Here is a 21,833-nt window from a genome sequence, read left to right on the forward strand (position 1 = left end):
TTGCCTGCCTCTGCCTCCTGAATGCAGGGATTAAAGGTATGGGCCACACTACCCAGCTCCAAATAGACCCTTTTAAATTACATTTTAGCAACTCAGGTTTTTAGCTAAATTCATTTGCTCATTAAAATCTAAGTCTATTTAGGATACTCATTGTTTTGGCAATGTACACAGTTCCTTCCCTAGTGGTACTTACATTCTCTCAAAAGGGAAATGAGTAAAAAATTAAAAATAATTATGAGTCAGGTATGGTGGCATATGCCTGTAATTCCAGCATCCAGGAGGCTGAGGGAGGAAGGTCATGAGTTCCAGGCCAGCCTGTATCAAAATTGTCTTAAAAAAGAATTATTGTAGTTTATGTCATAAATGGAGAAGTAAAAAGGACTAACTGAACATTCAATGTGGGGGTTATTCAATCTAGGAGTGGGCAATTTTACTCAAACCTAAGGATCTAAGCTACCAATGAGGAGGAGCAGGGAAAAGCCTGTTCAGAGACTCATCCAGGAGAATACTTTTGGAAACTCAAAGAAGATAGCTGAGCACACAGAATGAAGATGAGAAGAAAAAGATGATATGGAAAGGCAAACATGGCCAGTACTTATAAGGATCTGAGACGGTAAGAAATATCTAGGGCTTTAGATTAAAATCAAAATAAAGTCATTATAAGGAATTCTCAGTCACAAAGTAAAATGGCTTAAATTCTGTTTGCTGTGTGGAAACTAGATTAGAGCTGAGAGTACAGGATGAGCCCTGAAAGACTGTTAACACTCTAACCCTGGTGCAGCTTGGGTTACAATGGTAGCAGCAAAAGGAGAAATAGCAGATCCCAAACTATCTGACGGTTTTCTGAGTTGAACTAGGTGTGGAAAGTCAGGATGAAAGAATTGCCAAGGACTCAAGTGGATAGGAGTCATTCACTGGCTATAGAACTCTGAAAAAAGCAAACCTTTCTTGGATGGTGAAGGGGAGAGGGAGGTACAGCTAAGAAATGTGATGAACTCTACTGTGGACATGGTAAATCTGCAGTGTCTCCAAATCACTTGAGTGTTGATGTTATATAGCCTGGCTATATGTAGCAAGAATAGAAGTCTAGCTAAACATAGACAAGTGGAGTAGTCATTTATATAAACGGTAATTAAACACTATCTAAAGAGAAAGAGCAAAGATGAAAAAAAAAGAACCCAGCTCTGAAGTGTGTCAGCACCTGAGGCAGAGGAAGGCAACATTAAAATAAAATTGAAGAGCAGCTGAGAGCTAAGACCAGATAATAACAGTGCACTAGAATAAGTGAAGGGCCCCCTAAAAGGTAAGTCTACATCCTAATCTGGAAGCAGTAAATACTTTCTTATTTTGAAAAAGAGACTTTGTAGATGTAATTAAATGAAGGCCCCTGAGACAAAGAGATCATTTAAAATTATCCAAGTAAATTCTAATAAGTGTTTCTGTAGAAGAAACACAAGGAGGGGGTGATTGCAGAAAGACAGGAGGAAAGAGGTAATGTGACAAGGGAGGCAGAGACCAGAGTGATATCCCCTTCAAAGAGGGCTGATACCCAGCAGAAGCTAGAAGAGGCAAGAATAGAGTCTTCCCTGGAACCACTGAGGGATTGTGGGGCTCAGCTATATTGGTTTCAGATTACAGGCCTCCAGAACTATAAGAATAAGTTTTAAGCTATCAGTTTATAGTAATTTTGTTACAGCAGCTATAAGACACACTAATGCATGCCCAGACAAGTGCCTATGGATACTGAAGACTGCTGAAAGGTTGAACAAGAAGCGGCTGAGGAGTCTATAGAAGGCAAGAGCATGGAGGATGCTTACTAACTGAATGAGAGCAATCTCCATAAAGAGAAAGAAGGGCCGGGCGGTGGTGGCGCACGCCTTTAATCCCAGCAGGCAGAGGCAGGCGGATCTCTGTGAGACCAGCCTGGTCTACAAGAGCTAGTTCCAGGACAGGCTCCAAAGCCACAGAGAAACCCTGTCTCGAAAAACCAAAAAAAAAAAAAAAAAAAAAAAAAAAAAAAAAAAAAAAAAAAGAGAAAGAAGGGGCAAGGCCAAAAGGTGGTAGAACAACCTGCAGGTGACATTGAGAGATAGCTGCCAAAGGAAGTAGCAGGACTTTGTGGAATCTAGAGGGTCAAGAGGTTGACAGAAACTTTTATCTTCACACTGATAAGGTCAGTGCATGTTAAGTGACAGTAAGAGGCTCTAGTAAAGAAAGAAGAAATAAAGGACCGTCTAGGTCCTGGGAAAGCAGGAGGATATGTTGCTGCTATCATCCTCATCGTCATTATCATTATTATTACTATTACTGTGGTTCTGAGTGGGCAGAAACTCACCATATAGATCAGACTGGCCTTGAACTCTCCTATCTATGCTAGGATTAAAGGTGGGAGGCACCATGCTTGGCCCAACTGTTACTTTTGAATAGCTGAGATACAAGGGGAAGAGAGAGGAAGAGCATGTAGAGGGAGATCATCTACTGCCAAGCCACATAAGACACTCCAACTTGTGCAGCAGTGCTGCGACACAGCTGCCAAAGTGCCCTATCAAATTCCAGCTCCCTGGTTACCCTTTTTGCTTCTCCTAATTATTTGCAGGGTCATACCCATACACATGCTTGCATGGACACACACATTTTTTGAGACAGGGTCTTACTATGAAGTCCAAGCTGGCCTTGAACTTGAAATTCACCTGCTTCATCTTCTCAGGTCATAGAAATCAGCCACATACTATTTAGGGTTCAATCTGTAGTACCAAAAGAAAACAACAACAGATTTATAACCTAATATGATGGCTCCCACTGTTATCCCAGCATTGTAGAGGCAGGAAGATCATGAGTTTGAAGCAAGCCTATGCTACAAAATGAGACACTGTCTCAAATAAACAATAACACACAACTTCATAAACCTTTTATGTAGAACTTGTTTTATGTGTCATATTTTCTTCATACTATGTGTTTTTCCTCTCATATTCAACAAAGCCTTCCTTCATTAAGTATAAATTTGGTGGGGGCTCTGGAAAAATAAGAGCAGCAGTGGTGGCTCATTTTCTACAAGGTGGGGGTTATCAGAAGAATGTATATTCAGAAATGAAACAACTAAGTCCCAGATACCCTCTAATTAGAATGATTTTATCTTCCATATTTCCATTTTTATGAGAGGTGGTTTAGATTTTAGTAGAAAACAACTATGGAATTTTCCTGTTAGGCCGTCCTATTCTCACTACAAGACATAAATACTCCAATACTCTCCACTTAATACAAAACAGCACTTACAAACACACTCTTAATGTGCTTATCAAAAAGACAGAAAACTCAACTGTCCTATAATTACTTATAATTACAAATTGACAAAGTCAGAGCTTTGGCACTGGCCGGTAATCCCAGTTATTAAGGAAGCTGAGGCAGGAGGATTGGAAAGTCAAGGCCTGCAGGGACTATAGTGACATCAAGATCAGACTCAATAACGTAGTGAGGTACTATCTCAAAATTTAAAAAAAAAATACATAAAAAAGGGATGTCCCAGTGAGTCCCAAGCTGAAGGTGGTGGCCCTGGGCAGCATGGAGTGCTGTGGCAGACTGGCCTGCCAGCTGTAGTGAAGACGCAAGATTTGTTTCTAAGACCCAAGATTTGTTTCGTGAAGAATTAGTGCTTGGAACCAGGGACCTGGGCTAGAGCAGGCTTGGGACAACTGAACTCCACAGGAACAGAACTAAGCCAGAGACCTGGGCCAGAGTGGGCCTGAGGCAATAAATTCCACAGGAGTAGGCCTAAGCCAGCTACCTAGGCCAGAGCAGGCCTGAGGCAGTGAACTTGACAAGAGCAGGACTGAGCTAGCAACCTGGGTTGGAGCAGACCTGAGACAGAACTCCACAGCAGCAGGTACAGGGGAACAACTGCTGAAAAAGTGGGTCAGAGCCAGAGATCGCTGCGGTCTGGGGAATCGAGGACCTTCGAGGGAATAGACCTGAGCCAGGAACCCTCCAGGTCTGAGTATGAGTCTGGGACCTCTGATGGAGTAGGCCTGAGCCAGGTCCTCTGTGGGTCTGGGCGCACAGGAGTCTGGGACCTCGAAGGGAGTAGATTGGAGCCAGAGACCTTTGCAGGAGCAACCCCAAGCCAGGGACCTCCGCAGGAGCAGATCCAGACCAGGGACATTCACAGAAACAGGTCTGAGCTGGCAACATAGACAAGAGCAAGACTGAGACAACAAACCCTGGGAGAGTTGAGCGATCTCCAGGAACATGGAGTGACTAATGGGGTAACAAAAACCGCGGCACTGAGTGTAACACGAGGAACAACCATCTGAGCCTCTGATCCACTGGCACCTAGAAGATTAATCATCAGAATCACAGACAGCCCCAACCACACCAATTAGAGGAAAAGAAGAGTAGACAAAATAAGAACACCAGTAAAATCTAGAGACCCTACAATAGCAAGACTTGAACAACCAAATATAGATGAATCAGCAGAAAATGACCTAAAAATAACTTCAAGAGAATATTTGAGACTCTTAAAGAGGAAATAAGAAATTCCCTCAAAGAAATGGAAGAAAAGACAAAAAAAAAAAAAAAACTGGAAGACATCAGTAAATCCCTTAAAGAAAACCAAGAAAAAGCAATCAAACATATGAAAGAAACTATTCAAGACTTGATAACTGAAATAGAAACAATAAAGAAAACAACTGAGGGAATTACAGAAACAAAAATCATGAGAAAACGATCAGGAACCACAAATGCAAACATTAAACAGCAGAATACAAGAGATAGAAGAGAGAATCTCAAGAGCTGAAGATACAATACAGGAAATAGACTCATAAGTCAAAGAAAACATTAAATGTAACAAAAGCTTAACCCAAAATACCCAGGAAATATGGGACACCATGAAAAGACCAAACTTAAAATAGTAGTTATAGAAAAAGGAAAAGTTCAACTCAAAAGCACAGAAAATATATTTAACAAAATCATAGAAGAAAACTTTTCCAACTTAAAGAAAGATATACCTATGAAGATACAAGAAGCACAGAACACCAAATAGACACCAAAAAAAGTTCCCTTGCCACATAATAAAACACTAAACATACAGAATAAAGAAATAATATTAAGAGCTGCAAAGGAAAAAGTCCAAGTAACATATAAAGGCAGACCTATTAGAATTACACCTGACTTCTCATTGAAGACAATGAAAGCCAGAAGGCCATGCTCAAGTGTTGTACAGACATTAAGAGACCATGGATGCCAGGCCATTCTACTATATCCAGCAAAACTGTCAATCACCATAGAAGGACAAAACAAGATATTCCATACCAAAACCAGATTTAACCAATACCTAGCCACAAACCCAGTCCTACACAAAGTACTAGAAGGAAAACTCCAATCAAGGAAGTTGGCTACATCAACAAAAACAATTGATAATCATACAGCAGCAAATCCCAAAGGGAAAAACACACAAATTAACATCACCAACAATAAAACTTAATTAACAGGAGATAGCAATCACTAGTCATTAATATACCTTAATATAAATGGACTCAACTAACCTATAAAAAGACACAGGCTAACAGACTGAATACGAAAACAGAATCCATCCTTCTGCTGCATACAAGAAACACATCTCAACCTCAAAGACATCGCCTCAGAGTAAAGGGTTGGGAAAAAAATTTCCAATCAAATGGACCTAAGAAACAAGCTTGTGTAGCTATCCTAATATCTAACAAAATAGACTTCAAACTAAAATCAATCAAAAGAGACAAAGAAGGAGATTCATATTAGTCACAGAAAAAACCTATCAAGAGGAAATCTCAATACCGAACATATATGCACCAAATACAAGGGCACCCTCATATGTTAAAAAACAAAACAAAACAAACAAACAAAAAACAACAAAACACTTCTAAAGCTTAAATTATACATTAAACTCCACACACTAATAGTGGGAGACTTCAACACTCCACTCTCGTCACAGAAAATTAACAGAGAAATAAGGGATATAACAGATATTATGACTCAAATGGGCTTAACGGACATTTATACAACATTCTATCCAATCATAAAAGAATATACCTTCTTCTCAGCACCTCATGGAACCTTCTCAAAACTGACCACATACTTGGTAACAAAACAAAGCTCAACAGATAAAAAAAATTGGAATAAATTTATGTATCTTATCAGATCACCATGGCTTAAAACTAGAATTCGACAGCAACACTAATTCCAGAAAGCCCACAAACACATGGAAATTAAACAATGCTCACCTGAATCATCAATGGGTCAAGGAAGAAATAAAGACTTCCTAAAAATCAATGAAAATGACCACACAACATACCCAAATTTATGGGACACAATGAAAGCAGTGCTAAGAAGAAAGTTCACAGCAATAGGTGCCTACATAAAGAAGCTGGGATAATCCCACACTAATGAGTTAACAGAACATTTAAAAACTTTAGAGGCAAACTCACCCAAGAAAACTAGACTGCAGAAAATAATCAAAATGGCAGCTGAAATCAGCAAACTAGAAACAAAGAAAATACAAAGAATCAATGAGACAAAAAGTTGGTTCTTTGAGAAAATCATCAAAAGACAAACCTTTATTCAAACTAACCAAAAGGCAGAGAGAGAATACCAAATTAACAAAATCAGAAATGAAAAAGGAGACATAAAAACAGACATGGAGGAAATCCAGAGAACCATCAGCTCATATTTCGAAAACCTGTACTCCACAAAATTGGAAAACCTAAAGGAAATTTCTGGATAAATATCACATACCAAAATTAAATCAAGACCAGATAAGCAAATTAAACAGACCTATAACTGCTAAAGAAATAGAAACAGTCATCAAAAGTCTCCCAACCAAAAAAAGCCCCAAACCATCAGATTTTCTACAAGATTTTCAAAGAAGAACTAGTAACAATACTCCTCAAATTGTTCCACACAATATAAACAAAAGGAACATTGTCAAACTTTTTATAAGGCTACAATTACCCTGACACCTAAACCACAGAAAGACATTAATAAGAAAGAATTACAGACCAATCTCACTCATTGAATATTGATGCAAAAAATACTAAATAAAATACTGGCAAATTGAATCCAAGAACACATCAGAACCATCATCCACCATGATCAAGTTGGCTTCATTGCAGAGATGCAGGGGTGGTTCAACATATGAAAATCTGTCAATGTGATCCACCATATAAACAAACTGAAAAATAAAGACCACATGATCATCTCATTAGATGCCAAAAGAGCTTTTGACAAAATACAACATCCCTTCATGATAAAGGTCTGGGAAAGAGCAGGGATACAAGGAACATACCTAAACATAATAAAGGCAATATAAAGCAAGCCAACAGCCAACATCAGACTAAATGGAAACTCCTAGCAATCCTACTGAAATCAGAAACAAGACAAGGCTGTCCACCCTCTCCATGTCTATTCAATATAGTTCTCGAGGTCCTAGCTAGAGCAATAAGATAACAAAGGAGATCATGGGATACAAATTGGAAAAGAAGTCAAACTCTCACTATTTGCTGATGATATGAGAGTTTACATAAGTGATCCCAAAAATTCTACCAAGGAAATTCTTCTACTCATAAACACTTTCAGTAATGTAGCAGGATACAAAATTAACTCAAAAAAAAAAAAATCAGTAGCCCTCCTATATAGATGATAAATGGGCTGAGAAAGAAATCAGAGAAACATCACCTGCCACGCACTGCGCCCCCCGGTCTGTGCTCTATGTGCTAGAACCCAGTTCGTGAGCTTCGGACAAGGGGCTGGAGGTTGAGGAAACACAAGCAGAGACAGACCAAGACACGGACCTCTAATCGCTGGTACCAAATGCCCCTCTTTAATAGCACCATGGAGGCTTAAATACACAGCCATCAATGGCAAACAGGTGAAAATCCCATCCTCTGATCCTCTAGGTAAGGCACAGCTTTTAGTAACTTCAATTAGAAGGCTCTAGACAGGGAAGAGCAGCTGAAGGCCAGGACTCAATTGGTCCCAACAATCACCCTTCACAATAGCCACAAATAGCATAAAATATCTCCTAGAAACTCTATCCAAACAAATGGAAGACTTGTATGACAAGAACTTTAAATCTTTGAAGAAAGAAATTGAAGAAGACACCAGAAAGTGAAAGAGCTCCCATGCTCTTGGACAGGTAGAATTAACATAGTAAAAATGGCAATCTTACCAAAAGCAACCTACAGTTTCAATGCAATGCCCAGCAAAATCCCAGCAAAATTCTTCACAGACCTCAAAAGAACAGTACTCTGCTTCATATGGAAAAGCAAAAAATCCTGGATAGTCAAAACAATCCTGTACAATAAAAGAACCTCTGGAGGCATTACAATCCCTGACTTCAAACTCTACTACTGAAAACAGCCTAGTATTGGCATAAAAACAGACAGAAGGACCAATGGAACCCAAATCGAAGACCCAGATATTAATCACTTTCAAACACCTGATTTTTAACAAAGAAGCAAAAAATATCAAATGGAAAAAAGAAAGCATATTTAGCAAGTGGTGCTGGCATAACTGAGTATCAACATGTAGAAGAATGAAAATATCTATCTATCTATCCCATATCTATCACCATGCACAAAACTCAAGTCCAAATGGATCAAAGACCTCAACATACAGCCAGCCACACTGAACCTCACAGAAGAGTAAGTGGGAAGTACACTTGAATGCATTGGCACAGGAGACCACTTCCTAAATATAACCCCAGTAGCACAGACGTTGAGAGAAACAATTAATAAATGGGACCTCCTGAAACCGAAAAGCTTCTGTAAAGCAAAGGACACGGTCAACAAGACAAAATGACAGCCTACAGAATGGGAAAAGATCTTCACCAACCCCACATCAAACAGAGGTCTGATCTCCAAAATATACAAAGAACTCAAGAAACTGAGTTTCATCAAAAGAACAAATAATCCAAAAAAAAAAAAAAGGAGTACAGACCTAAACAGAGAACTCTCAAAAGAGGAATCTAAAATGGCTGAAAGACACTTAAGGAAATGCTCAACATCCTTAGTCAACAGAGAAATACAAATCAAAACAACTCTGATATTCTATCTTATTCCTGGAAGAATGGCCAAGATCAAAAACACTGATGACAACTTATGCTGGAGAGGTTGTGAGGTAAAGGGAACACTCCTGCATTGTTGGTGGACCAGAGCCGAGAACACAAAACATAAAGAATTTAAAAAGCATTTGAAAAGCATCATGAAAGCACATTTGAATTCAGGGTTTTCAGTTAGGAATGGATCACCTGAAAGCATTTACATGCCTCCACAGCCCCTCCTAATTCTGCTTTGTCAAGTCTAAGACTTTCATTTTTGCTTGTTAATTTGCAACCGATCATTCTGATAGAAAGACTAAAGATAAGCCGGGCAGTGGTGGCACAAGCCTTTAATCCCAGCACTCGGGAGGCAGAGGCAGGTGGATCTCTGTGAGTTCGAGGCCAGCCCGGTCTACAAGAGGTAGTTCCAGGACAGGCTCCAAAGCCACAGAGAAATCCTGTCTCGAAAAACCAAAAAAAGAAAAAAGAAAACCTAAAGAGGATTATAGGCCATTCCTCTAATACAGTGGCAAAATTCTATGTGGAACAGAAATTCTAATTAGTCTAATTAGTCTAATTTCTACAACACTTCTCAAATTGACATTCTTTAAACACTAGTCTAAGGAAAGCTTTGAAACAAACAAATCTCATAACGAAGTGCTGGAGAGATGGTTCAGTGGGTACAGTACTTGTTGTGTAAGTAAGAACCTGAATTCAATCCCTACCACCTATATAAAAAAGCCAGATGCAGGGCTAGTGCAGTGGAAACAAGAGGATCTCTGGGACTTGCTGGCAAGTCAGCCTTGTGAAATCAAAGAGCTCCAGGTTCAGTGAGAGACGCTGTCTCAAACAAAACAAAACAAACAATAAAAGATGGAGAGCAACTGAGAAAGATACCTGATGTTGATCTCTGGCCTCTGCATTTGCACATATGTGATTATATATGCTTACATGTACACACACACAGTCATGGAATACATAACTAAGAAGTCTTGTTCAATTTACCAAATACTTCCTAATTTTATTAATTTAGTCATTTCTTTTATTTTTATCTATTAGTTTATTATTGTTATGATGTGAATGTAACTCATCCAAAATTCAGGTGCTGACTTACCATGACAATAGTAAGAGCATCACCTTGAGGACAGGATGAGGCCTGGGAGCTCCTCTTTCAAGTGAGATTAAGGGCTTTCAAAGGGGTTCCACATATCATCTGGCTCTCTCACCCTTCTGTCTTCTACCTTGTGAGAACAGCAGAGAGGATAAAAGGTGCCATCCTGCAAGCAGGACAGCCTCACCAGAAAAGCACACCTGTCACTGCCTTGATCCTAATATCCAGAGCTATAAGCAATAAAACTCATGTTCTTTATAAATAGTCAGTCAAAGTTATTTTATTGTAAATGCACAAACATATACCTGTTTGTATGTTTAATACAAAGTCTCTCTATATATAGCCTTGGCTGTTCTGGAACTAAAAACACCAGGCTAGCTTGGAACTCACAGAGATCTACCTGCCTCTGCCTCCAGAGTGCTGATAATTAAAGGTGTGCACCACCACAACTAGCTATTTATTTCATTTTAACTTAATGCCTATTAACAGACCATAGACTTTCATAAACAATGCCCTAAAGATAGATGTTCTATGACATTATCGTACTGAATATGTACAAAAATCACAATAGGCTCCATAACACACTTAAAAGCATTTCCAAAGGCAGAACAGATTTACCAATATTTAATGACAAGATTGTACCCAGATCCATCTTCAGATTTTACTAGTTGAAGGCAGTAAATCATCTTTTCAGAAAAACATCAACTAGGGGTCAGTAGAGGGACCCTGATTTCTCCAGCTTAGCTCCAAAAAGAAATATACCATTGTTAAAACAATGTCTTTTTTTAACAAAGACTAATAAAAAAATTGAGGCAATTATTACACATAAAAAGTGTTACTTTTCTTACCAAGTCTCTAATGTCAACTGACAACAAAAGCAGAACTGTCAGAAATGAAGTGACAGAAGTCACATCTCTGCTAAGAGTCTTTCTTCCCTACTCTACAAGTCTGAATACAATTCTGCACAGGATTACAGGATCTCCTCTGTAATCACCTCTCTAAGAAAACTGGACTCAAATTACTTGTATTAGGAATAGTCTACTTGTAACCTTGAAGATTTCCTGAGAGTGAGCTTTTAGCATGCATCTGTGCACCCACTTCCTGGCCCTCAAGAAATGGTTTTGCTGATATCTGTTTATTTCTAGAACGTACTGGTATTCCAAGTCTCTCTTCTCAAGGATGTCTGTGCCTTTCAGGGTAAGAATCTGATCACTTTGCAAAACTGATGACTCCCTGCTTTGATCTGTTTCTGACAGTTTCAGTTACTTAAAGCTGACTTTTACAAAATGTTTATGTGTTTTTGTTTACTATTTAGCACTCAGTGACATTAGTGGCCATGATCTCATAAGCTGAAGGACAGACAAAAAAGCTGCCACAGTGGAATCATCTGAAGTCAAAGAATCCTATACTACCAAGACCAACCAAACGACCATTGTGTTTGATATAATTTTGAGAAGAAAAATAAAAAGAATTGTCATAACTAAGAGGGAGAAGAGAGCCTAAACATGTTTTAATGAGACAGAAACACAGGAGATACACACAGACCAAAGCTTCCTGGGAAGAGCCATATTTCAAGTGGGACAAACTTTCAAAGTTAACTATTTGATGGAACTTGTTCAGGAGGCCAAGGTCAGGGCAGAACTACTCTCTGGGAAAGAGGAGTGTGCTTCCCTGTATGGCAGCACAGTGAAGACAAATCAGTCAGGAATAGGGAGGTTTTATAAAGGAAAAACCTTTAGTAGTGGAATGAACTACACCTCAAGACCTTGGGAAAAACTGCTCAGGAGCCTTGGACTAAGTATACAAACTGTAAGAATAGAACTAAAGTCATGAAGAAAGCATTTAAGCCAAGTTCCCCTAGACCAGCAGTTCTTAACCTATGGGTCTTGACCTCTTTGGGTCACATATCAAATACTTACATTATAGTTGGGTGGCGGTGGCAGCACAAACCTTTAATCCCAGCACTCGGGAGGCAGAGGCAGGTGAATCTCTGTGAGTTTGAGGCCAGCCTGGTCTACAAAGTGAGTTCCAGGACAGCCAGGACTGTTACACAGAGAAACAAACCCTGTGTCAAAAAAATATTTTTAAAAATTTTTACATTACATTTCATAACAGTAACAAAATTAAAGTTATGAAGTAGCAATGAAAAAATTTTATGGTCAGGGGTCACCACAACATGAAGAACTGTGTAATAAAGGGTCGCTGTAAACATTAGGAAAGTTGAGACCACTGCACTAGACCTTTTAGAATAAGAAAAGTCCCCTCCCAATAACTTAGAATGTAGAAAAAAACAAGTGAACCACTCAAAATCCAGGGGATAGAACAATAATGAAGTTACAGCTCTTCCAAGTACTTGATGGCTATTCTTTCATAGGCTCTTCAATCTGGCCTGAGGTATTAATTCACCATGGAGGTGCCAGAACCTGACTTAAGTTTAGATTTTTCTTTCCTGAAGCCCATGCTGGGGCAAGTGTCCTACTATGAAGCTGTACTGATGCTTGTTTTACTTTTCCTTTAGTCTCACTATGTCAGCGCTGACTGGCCTGGACCATACAGTGCAGACCAAGCTGGCCTTGAACAAGACCTGCCTTTGCCTCCCAAATACAAGAATTAAAAGCATGCACCACCATACCTGGCTTGTTTTGTTTTTTTGAGACACCATACTTGGCTTGTTTTGTTTTTTGGACAGGGTCCTGTTAAGTTGTCCAGGTTGGCCGAAAACTTGCCATGCTCCTGCCTCAGCCTCCTGGGCATCTGGAATTAATTGTATGTTATCACCTCACCTGATAAACCCATGCTCTTAATTACTACACATTTAATTTCAGAAAAGCTATGAAAACCAACTAATTTTTTTCAAATAGTGCAAATAGCCAGGGAATAGGAGCTGAAGAAAAAAAAAAAGCTATTTGGTATGAGAATTGAAGTAGCTGGAAGGAACACCATTAGCTATCAGTATGTTTAAACTACAATACACAAGACCCCCTTAACATTCAAAGCTGTATTCAATCTGGTGACTGCTAATACTTTCAGAATACCTATAATCTCTTTTTTAAAAACATTTTTAATAATTTGTTTATTCTTATTTTATGTACATTGGTGTTTTGTTTGCATGTATGAAGATATTATATCCCCTGAATATACAGACAGTTGTAAGCTGCCATGTGGGTGCTGAGAATTAAACCCAGGTTCTCTGGAAGAGCAGCCAGCGCTTTTAACTGTGAGCCACTTTGCCAGCCCCCACCTATAATTTTATAGGCAACTTTAACATCCCAAAATCTTTAAAAAATTTAACACCCCACCCCATGTATTTCATATCAGAACTTAGCCAGTAGTAAAACTTGACCTCAACTGATACGAGGCCTTCATTTACTCACCTGGCACAAACACTCTTGTTTGCTTAGAAGTATGAACATGTCTAACAATGATGCCCTAGAGCTTCAGAGTATTATATACCACAAAGAACACATCTTTCTAGACTGAGTCTCATCTGGCCTTACAGATTTTAGAGCCTCTACAGATTCACCTTCCAAAGGATCTTATTTCTGAGAGTTGCTACATTTCTGAGGTACTCTACAGTCTTCAGGAACTCATAAACCAGAAATATTTTGAAATATCTTTAGCAAAACAGGATTACAAATTTTTTAAATTGCAAAACATAAAAATCTTATTGATGTCATTTTATAATAGCACTGAAAAATGTAGGGAAGGCTTAATTTAATGCAAAAAACAATTTGATAAATCATTTGAATTTAGTTTTATGAAAAACACAATAGGTCCTCATTTTTCTTATTCTACAGGTTGGTGAAAATTCACAAGATACTAGCACCACCTGACCCAAGATTTAACATCAAGATGTTAATATAAAATTTCTTTAGGCCACTAGGTTGAAGAGATGGCTTTGTCAGCAAAGTTCTCAAGTATGAGGACCTGAGTTTGAGCCCCAGAACTCATGTAAAATGCTAGTAACTAAGCACTGGGGAGACAGAAACAGGAAGATCCTTGGGGACTCACCACCAGCTAGTCTACTGGAATCAGTGAGTCCATGTATACAGTGTGACTTGTCTCAAATGTAAAGTGCATGACTGAAATTCAGGCCAGCATGATCTCCACAGAAAGTTCCAGGACAGCCAGGGCTCCATAAAGAGACTATGTCAACAATAAGCAAACAAACAAGTAAATAAAGCGAGAGTGAGGAAGACATTCAACACTGACCTCTGGTCTACAAACACATACATACAGGCACACTTAAACAATTATTGAAGTTTCTAAAAATGTAGTCTCTGAGGCGCCACCTTAAGAGATTACAACTCAGATACTTTGGAGACAGCCCCGGAAATCTATACTGATTTTTAGAAAATGCCCCCCCCCCCTTTTTTCCCCCTGATATGCTGCTAGACCTCAGAATAGTGGCTAGCCTAGAATCTAATTCTCCCTCCCCTTTCCTCGCCCAAACTTCTCTCTGGGGTGAGGGATAGAATGAGCGTGTGCTCTCTCAGGGAAGCACCAGGTCATTCTGCACAGCAGCTACTTCTCCAAACAGTCCATGTTGACCTCCGTGCTGACCTGGCTGCTCAATTTGCAAAGGGAGACTGAGAGAAGAAAAGTAGACATTAGAGACTGACAAGCCAGAAAAACTCACTGAAGTAAAACTCCTCTATCCAGAGGTCCCCTTCTCACCCAAACATCCTGCATGTGATGCCTCAGTTCAGAAAGCACCATCTTCTCTGGCAAACAATAAGAATCTAAAAATTATCTGTTGTTGGGTGTGCTGGCACATAGCTGCAATCCTAGCACAGATTGTCTACACAGAGTTCCAGGTGAGCCTGGGCTACATAAGACTATCTCAAAACAAACAAGGCACAAACAAAAACTTAAACATGTATACAGTATTTATGTATCTAAATATAACACATTTAAGTAGTGTGCATGCATGTGCACTCACACATGTTCCTTAATCACTGTCCCCAGTTTTTGGGTTCCTTATCAGGCCTATGACTTTGGCTTTATTTTCCACTTATTCTTTTCAAAAACATTCATTTATTTATTTTATGTGTTCATGTTATGTCTTTATGTATGTCTGTGTACAATGTGTAAGGCTGATGCCAACAGAGGACAGAAGACGGCATTAGATACCCTGAAAATGAAGTTACTGATATTTGTGAGACACAGTGTGAGGGCTAGGAACTGAACCCAGGTCCTCTGAAACGCACCCAGTGCTCTTAATCACCGAGCCATCACTCCAGTTCTATTTTTAATTTCAAAGGGATTTCAGGATTTACTGTTACCACTCAGTGCAATAACAAACCACTTAAAAAAATACAGAAAGTGGGCTCTACTGCTGATCTGCACTCAGACCTCTATCCTATTTCTAGAATGTTTTCTAGATAGACAAAACCTTGAATCAGCATTCAAGGAGACTAGCAGGTACAGGAGGAACAGATATGAAAGGATGATTAAGCTTCCTGAGTATGCCTGGTAGACTGAAAAAAACTGCAATAAAAATAAAAAGTAAACAATGAAAAATTACTCAAGAAAAAAAAAAACCCTGCAAATGGCTCAGCCAGAGGGCATGGCACAAATGATTTAACCATGACTGCAGAAACGTACAACAGATACAAGTTTTAGGGGGAGAATGTAAAACTGTCCGGCTGGGGCTGAGGTGTCTATGACAATTTACTAGCACAGGTATTAAATTCTGCAGTCTGTAACAGTGACATTGTTTAGTCACTACCCAGGACTCTCCTACACATCACACACTATCTAAGTGCTGAAAATAGAATGAAACACACCCTCACAGAGCTCACAGACCAGCAAAGTGACAGACAGACGAACAACTGATTTACCGTATAAAGTGAAGTAAAACAAATAAAATGCAATCTAAATTAAATTAAAGGCACAATTAGTAACATGCAGATTGCTGAGAAGAGCTCTTTGAGCACACAGAGGCACCATATGGACAAGAATAGATTCTACTTTACTTGAATTGGTATTTTCAATTAAAATTTTAAAGTACAGAAACAGTACATACTGTTGTAAAAATTGGAAAGCACAAAAAATTAGGATAGACAAAATAATGAGAGCTTACAGAGCACTACATAGAGCCACCTTCCTCAGACAGTAATTATTTTATACTTGCTATGTGTATATATACAGATATATGCACTTTAAAAATAGAAATAGTTAATTTTTGGTGTTGTTCAGTCATTTTGATGAGATACATAAACATCCCTTAAGTATACACAAGCTTTGTCCAAAGAAATCTTGCTTCATGTTTCTGTACATAGTAAGAATTAGGAATGTGGCTAACTTTTAGCTGAGTAAACATGTAACCAGTTGGGGATCTAATCTGAACTATTTCAGAGGCTTCGATCAAGGGTGTATGAGCATGTACTGGGCGTGCGGCTGTTTGTAATAGTACAATGTTCCCCACCAAAGGGAAATGGCTATGTAAACTGTGGTATTCTGTGAAGTAGCAGAGAAGAAAGATGGTCTATGTGCTGAAGAAGAAAAGATTGGGAGAAGTGGCTGAGTGTGAGGTGGGGAATTAACATAACATCTTCTCGGGGAAGCCTGTAATCCCACTACCCCCACCTCCCTTTCAGGAGGAGTTGAGAAGTCCCCAGATCAGATACCTGTGCAACAGTTGCCATGTATCAGGTTCTCAACCAAGCATCAAAGGCAGAAGGATGGAACTGTGGAACCTGCTATCATAGAGCTCACAATGTAGTAAGGAAGAAAGCCATATGAACAAGTAGTTCTACCACAATACAACTAGATGCAGCACCAGGAGGAAGATATAGTGAATATTTGACACATGTCAACCATTTTGCTAGATGCTTTATCTTACAGTATCTAATATGTAAAATAGTGTTTAAAGAGAAGCCCACAAAGTCCTAGGACCCTCAGTTATCCTCTGAAGAAAAGTAACTGTATCCAGAATCCTATTCAAATATACTTGTTTGTGAGACAAAGAATACATGAAACCAACCCCTTTTCTTTGTCTACAAGGGACCAGACCAGGACTCAAGCGTCTCATCTAAAGATGATATGCAGGTTAAACTTGGAGATCAGGAACCAAGAACCTGGCTTAACTCAAAATTCTGCCCAATAGGACTCTTCCGTTTTAGAAGATGAGAGATCAGGTAGTCTCCTTTGGAAAACAAAAATGTTAGGGGACAAAGCATGAGAAGGTGGGTATCCAGGACTGAAATCGTATCTTAAATGTTGCCAAGTTGCTGCTCTATATCAGTGATTCTCAACCTGTGGGTCACAACCCCTCTGCAGGTCAAACAACTCTTTCGTAGAGGTCACATATCGGATATCCTGCATATCAGATATTTAATTACGATTCATAACAGTAGCAATGTTTCAGTTTTGAGGTAACAACAAAAATAATTTTATGGTTAGGAATCACAACAACACAAGGAACTGTGTTTAGGGTCACAGTGTTAGGAAAGTTGAGAACCACTATCCTATACAGTTTTGGAAGCACTATGACGGGTGCTGAAGTGATCTCCCATTCTCTTTTACACTCGTCCCCCATCACCAAAGGTAACATGTGCATGCTCTCCCTTGAAATGTAAAAGTGTCTACATATCATCAATCTTGAAATTAGGACACAGGTTCAAAAGTCCAAGTTGTACCACAGCTGTTCACTTAGTAGATGGAAGATGCAGATTTCAAAAAACAGGTCAGCACTATAGCTCATAAATGAGGCAATGACTTAGTGAAGTACTTGCCTTAGAAACATAGGGACATGATATTGGTCCCCAGAACCCACCTAAAAATGGTGGTGTAAGTTTGTAATATCAGCCTGTCCGGGCAGTTGGGCAAATCCCTGAACCATGCTGGCCAGTCTACCTAATCTAGCTGGTGAGTTTCAGGCCAGCGAGAGATCCTACACTTCTCCACACAAAACAGGTGGCCAGGTCCTAAGGAACACCTGAGGTTGACCTCTGGTCTTAATATTCACAGGCTCACATACATACCCCACTCACCCCCCAAGTTACTGGAGAAAGGCTCACAAATATGAAAGAGTAGAAGTGGTCTGGAAGTCTTTTTGGCTTTGAAGCAGGAAGGAGTACACTTAGTGTCAACTCAGATAAGAACAATTTTTAATTTCAACTTACACAAGCCTTAGCTATTTACCTTTCTAACTCAAATACAAGACCCAGAGAGCAGGACCTTTATCTATAGCTCATTTGCTATCAAGTAGAGTACAGCTTATAGTAAATGCTTAATAAATATTTGTTGAATGAATAAGTGAGCAGATTTCCCAATACGCCAAAGGATCACTCTAAATAGATTTGGAGGGAGGGAATACCATGAAATGAGGACTAGGGATAATTCACAAGTACAATTCTATGTGCAAATCTTTTTATTTGCTAAAATTTGCATGTAACCCCTAAACTAATACTGGCGGTGCCTTTGAAGTCATTCATAGTGTGATGATTAATTACCACTGTTATCTTTACTAGATTTATACTCACCATGGAAATATGAACAGCCTGAATGTGAGCTGCAGCATTCCAAACCAGGTAAGAAAAAACAAGTGAGCTGAGCATTCACCTCTGCTTACTGACTGTGGACACAATGGGACCAGCTCCTTCCAGCTCCAGCGGCTATGATAGACTGTACCCCTCAATCTGTAAGCCAGAACAAATTCTTCTTTCTTTAAGGTGTTTTTCTCGGGTTTTTGTCACAAAAAGAAAATGACATCATACACATGGATATGTAAATAGCAGCACCTGTCTACTGTTCTTTGTGCTTGTCCCAAACTAAGGTAAGTAAAGCAAGACTAGACCTTCTTGGTTTGACACTCACACAGAGATTGCCAAAGAACAGAGGCAGGAGAGGGTAGTTTTGTGCTGTCAACTCTGGCTTTGGGGTTAAACGGACAGAGTTTGAGTTTTAACTCCGGCACCTGTTAGTGGGCAAATCACACCTCTGAAAATCATTTCCTGTTGTGCAAAATACAGGGAACAAAAATCTATTGGGATACATGGTTTTCAGGATTTACGATTATAATCTACATGGGCCAGGTAGGTTAAGGAAATGCACTTCAGGAGTCTAGAGCAGTGGAAGATGAGGTTGGAACACAGAGGAACAGGGCTTCTCTCTTGTCCTGCACCCTGAACTACAGAACCCTCTGTGCATTTAATCCTGGCTTATGGGTCTCTACTAAAGTCTATGATCAAGGTCAGATCTCTGGGAATTAGAAGCAAAAGCTACCATTTAAATGTCAAAAAAAGTAAGCACTAAGGACAGTTTTACCTACATTTGGTTTTCCACTGCAGACACAATATTGTATACCAGTGACCAACTCTGAGACCTGCAGTTTGCCCGTGGCTTTGACAACAACCGCTATAACAGACATGAATTACATCAGTTTTAAGATCCTGTCTTTCCAGAGTGATTCACTAAAAGGCTCTAACATATGGCCCATGAGACAATGTTGTCACCTCAGAGTAGACTGCTTTTAATTCACTCGAACAGACTTACGTCTTTCTCTATTAAGATTAAAATCTTACCACAGCAAAACACAGGGAACTATATTGTTATGTGCTATGAGCCAGGTAAGAAAAACAGTAAAAGCTTTCGAACTCCAAAACACAGTGAATCCGATGCTAAACTCCCAGCTTACTGTTCTCTTTTGAGAAGCAAAAAAAAAACAAAACAAAACAAAACAAAACAAAAAACCACCCTCCAGATATTGTCATGAAAACGCCATGAGAACAGTGCAGATTTGTATGTACGTATTCATATTTTCCCTTCCTCTCTACCCAAGGTACTAGACTCTTATTCCAATACTCAATTTTCTCCAGCTCCCAAAATAAAATCCCCACCGACCAGTATTTTTCAACTTCTAAAACTCAGTCAAGATTACGAGTGATGAGCTAATTTCTTCCCAGTAAATGCCTGGCATCATTTTATTTGGGTATGAGACCATGTAAAAGATCATCTAGAAACATATGGCTGGAACTGCTACTTCTGCTACCGGACGCCAAGCACGGCCATACTATGAAGGTGCAAACAGATTCTCTGTAAAGCGACCATGCTGAATAAAGGCTGTCTCTGAGCTGCTGTAATTCACTCAGAGGCTGTGTGTGATCATCACACATGTTCACACATGTCCTTCATCTTCTGGTCGTCCGGCATGACAAGGCCCTTCCTTACAGAGTAAACTCATGCTTTGGCTAGCTCTGTCAAAGGCAATCCCGTTCCATCCATGTAACAGATTTCAAATTGGTTGCGGTTGGGAAGCCTTTCCCCCTGCATTTTCAGCTGTACTGAGCAAAAGCACTTTCCGGGGACAAAGATTCTAGAAGAGGAGAGTGATCAAACGGCACGTAAAGGGAGGGAGGCAGAAAGAGTTTAAGCAAGCTCATTCCGGTTCCGAACCTTGCAGAGCCTGTGTTCAACGTCGTCATCTGCCTCTCTCGCCTTTACCCTTTCAGGTGCCTACAAGAAGCAAAGTGAGAGATGCTAGTTCCCGGGGGGAAAGAGGCTGAAATCCCGAGGTCGAGGGGGACAGTCGCGGAAGGCAGCGGAGCGGAGGAGCGACTGGAGTCGGCGGGCCATAGCAAAGATGATGAAAGAGGATGAGGTGGGAGAAGCTGGCCGGCGAGCGCCAGAGCGTCCGAGGGCCTGGGCCCGGGCCGCGCCGGGAAAGGGGCTTTGCGCGTTCACGGACAGCCCGCGAGGAGAGGGAGAGGGGCCTCGCGCGCTCCCAATAGGCCCAAACACAGCGGGGCTCTGCGGCCCGAGATCCAGTCCCGACGCCCGAACTCACCTGGCCGCGCGGACAACACCGCCCCGAGGTCCGCAACACAGCACAGCGCCGCCTCCTCAGAGCGCTAGCCGCGGCGCACAAACGCTCGAGGTCCCTGGCCGCACACACGCGTTCGTCCGCCCCCTGGCGCCAGTCATTGGCTGCCGGACACCGCCCCGTCTACCTATTGGACAGCAGAGAATGCTGCTCACTTACCTGGTTTTGATTGGTCTAAATGTGAAACAATGCCCGCCCACCTCTTTCAGAGGTTCCAGCTGGTGATTGGTTTTAATATCTGTCCATTCGCTCCGCCCTCGCTGGAGATCCCCAGCTGTGATTGGTTGGGGAAAGCGCTGGTCACGCCTAGATTTCAGCCCTAGGATGAATCCCTCTCCCCCCCCCCCTCCAAACATGGGGGAGGAGCCCGAACGCCCCGACTCTCGGTTTGTTTACAATGACTTCGGCTCCAGCTTCACCCATTGGCTAAGAGGTCAGGCGTTCTCGCCTGTCTCGGTAACTCAGGAAGAGGGAGGCGGGTGTCTCAGGTTTCCTCTGCTGTTGGCTAGCTGCAGCTGAGTTTTAAGAGCTACGTAGCAGGGATTTGAATCGGTGTTAGGTCCCGAGGCTAAACAGGTGAGACTACTTATAAGAATGGAGAGTGTGGAGTCAGAGTTTTTAGAAACAAACTTGCTTTCTTCAGTCCCTGGAGGCTGAGGCAGGAGGATCAAAAATTAATGGGCCAGCCTGAGATATATGAGATATATTGTGTGACTAAGTCTCAGAAAAACAAGGCAGTTCACCTACAAAAAAAACCTGGAGTTAAGTTCATAAAAAGAAAATAGAATATTGGTGGCTGGAGTGGTGGATCGGCAGTTAAAAGCATTTGT

At 40.5% G+C, this 21,833-nt stretch overlaps 1 protein-coding gene across 8 annotated transcripts in view; it reads right to left on the reverse strand.

The window, feature by feature from the left end:
- Paip2b (poly(A) binding protein interacting protein 2B) overlaps nt 1–21,078 on the reverse strand; it is a 33,543-nt gene extending 12,465 nt beyond the window's left edge. Inside the window, exons 1-4 of one of the 8 annotated variants that reach the window (XM_038319893.1) lie at nt 20,968–21,078; nt 18,665–18,820; nt 12,840–12,929; nt 10,179–10,305 (exon numbers count right to left, since the gene is read on the reverse strand). The gene's annotated coding sequence lies outside the window, so the exon portion shown is untranslated. The other 7 variants (XM_038319890.1, XM_038319892.1, XM_038319891.1 and 4 more) reach the window with 7 other exon arrangements.
- Nucleotides 21,079–21,833: the final 755 nt, after the last annotated feature.

The sequence above is a fragment of the Arvicola amphibius genome, chromosome 2, assembly GCF_903992535.2.
Source record: "Arvicola amphibius chromosome 2, mArvAmp1.2, whole genome shotgun sequence".
NCBI classification, from domain to species: Eukaryota; Metazoa; Chordata; class Mammalia; order Rodentia; family Cricetidae; genus Arvicola; species Arvicola amphibius.